The sequence below is a fragment of the Microtus oregoni genome, unplaced genomic scaffold (genome assembly GCF_018167655.1).
Source record: "Microtus oregoni isolate MIOR12 unplaced genomic scaffold, Mior012 000016F_ref0000370, whole genome shotgun sequence".
NCBI classification, from domain to species: Eukaryota; Metazoa; Chordata; class Mammalia; order Rodentia; family Cricetidae; genus Microtus; species Microtus oregoni.
In genome coordinates, this window is record NW_024543075.1 from 27734743 (window position 1) to 27737378 (window position 2636).

The following is a 2636-nucleotide window of genomic DNA, read 5'->3' on the forward strand; positions in this document are numbered from 1 at the left end:
CTCGGCTAAAGCTTCCAGGCACACCCCACTGCCATCGCACCATGCTGAACTCACCTGTGTGGCTTGCATGGTCCCTTCCATCAGCCCACAGTCCTCTGTCCTCTACCCTCCTCTCCTGTGTCTTACAAAAGATCTAAGGTATGGACTCTGGCTCAAGAATGCCCCATTCGAATGGTAACCCCTCCATGTATCAGCTATGTGACTTCAGGCCAGCTGTTTAACCTCTCTAGGCTACCTTTGCCACATCCAAGACTCAAGGATAAGGGGAGTATTTTTCCTGTGACAGGGCTGCGATTGTTTGTCCATTAGTATCTGCACAGTGCAGCATTGGGTGGCGTCAGTGCGAGCCCAGCACGGACTTTTGGCATCACTCTTCTCCAGGGCTAGTTTCTCTGAACATACCGTTTCATTTTCTGAGATCCTTCTTTCTGCTCCCTATCCCTTATCCCCTTATCTTTTATTTTTAGCTGAGTTATCACAATTTCTTAGTATACTTCCCAATATTATGTTTTGAGATAGCCCCCTACTTTCCTTAGATCCTCTGTATTTTTTTTTTTTTGCTTGTCTGTCTTTCAAAGAATCCCAGAATTTCTCAGCTTCAACACCGTTGACACCTGGGGCCAGATCGTCCCCACTCATTGAGGACCGACAGGGGCACTGTGGGGTGTTGTATCACACACTCAGCTGCTAACTCAGCGGAGGCCGGTAGTGTCTCTTCCACCCCTCAACTGAGATTGCTAAAACATGTCCTTAGACATGCCCCACTGGTAGGAGATCTCTTCAGATTGAAACACTGACTGGACTAGATGCTCTCAGAGGACAGGAAACACACCTGCCTCGCTCCGGGCACTGCTGTTCTCTAAACCAGCCAGATGTATCAGTCTGCATCGTGGAACAACATTTCAACAAAGAACTGTGCAGACCGGGGAGGCCTTGAAGACCTCCACAGAGGTGAAACACTCCCTTTCACAGTGCCTGCGCTGTGGCAGTGTCTCAGTGCAGGACATGGCTCTCATCTTTGAGGTGACGCTGGTGATGCAGCCTGGGTGTCAAGTACAGGATGAACACAGTGTACCATATGTCCCTATGTGACACATGATGGCAATGGACACTGGGCAACTTGTTCATTCATTTTGACATTTAAGACATTCCTGGGGCTGGAGGGATGCATCTTTGCTTAAGCTTGCTTGCTGCACAATCATGAGCAGAACAGTCCAGATTCCAGTATCCAGGGAACCATCTGGGTGATCTGCAAACACCATAACTCACTTTTGAGGGATCTGGTGCCTTCTCCTGGTCTCTGTACTCATATACAATCACAGACACAGATACAGACACACAGACAGACAGACAGAGACACACACACATACACAGAAAGAGTAAATAAATGAAACAAATCTAAAAGATGCTACGAAGAGCACATTGCCTTTCATCTGCCACGTTCCCTGCAAGAGCACACGCCATGGTGCTTGACCCGAAACTGCACCCTTCTCTATTTGATCTCAGGCTTCATTTACTCTCATTGAGTTCAGTTCCTCATGGTCCTGGACACAGCAGGTCTTGTCACTTGCATGCACACCATCTATACAGCCTGAGTGAGCAGGTGGCTATCCCATAACAGTGTCTGTCTTTGTTACTGTTCTGTCGCTATGAGGAGACACCATGACCAGGCAACTCTTATAAAAGAAAGCGTTTAATTGGGGGCTTGCTTACAGTTTTAGAGGGTTAGGCCAATAATCAAAGAGAAATCATACAGGCATAGTGCTGGAGCAGTAGGTGAGAGCTTTACCTCCAGACCCATAGGCACCATGAAGAAAGAGAGAGAGAGAGACAGAGAGAGAGAATAGGTCTAGCATGACTTTTGAAACCTCAGAGCCCACCCCTAGTGACATGTCTTCTCCAAGAAGCCACACCTATTCCAATAAGGCCTCACCTTCTAATCCTTCCCAAACAGTTTACCAACTTGGAACTAATCATGCAAATATATGAGCAATTGGGGGTCATTCTCATTCAAACAACCACAGTGTCTAAGCACACTTTGCAATGTTTGCACAATGCCAGAACTGTTCCAGTGCCCCACTTCTTAGAATGGAGTCCTGGGCTAGAGACATGGCTCAGCAGTTAAGATCACTGACTGTTCTTCTAGAGGCCCCAGATTCAATCCCCAGCACCCACATGGCAGCTCTCAACTGTCTGTATCTCCAGTTAAAGGAATCTGACACCTCATACGGACACAGAACCCACATCCAGAAACAGAAACATGCAGAGATCCATGACTAATGACTGAGCCGAGCTCCTGGAGTACAGCCGAAGAAAGGGAGGAGCGATAATATGAACAAAGGGGTCAAGACCATGATGGGGAAACCCACAGAACCAGCTGACTCAAGCTAGTGGGAGCTCACTGACTCCGGACTGAGAGTGGGGAACCTGCATAGGACTGTACTAGGCCCCCTGAATGCAGGTGACAATGGTGTGGCTTGGGCAGTATGTGGAGCTACTGGCAATGGGACCAGGATCTAACACTAATGCATGAAGTGACTTTGTGGAACCCACTCTTTATGGAGAGATACTTTGCTCAGCCTAGGCACGGAGGTAGGGTGGGGAAGGGGGCTTCGTACTGCCTCAATAAGGTGATG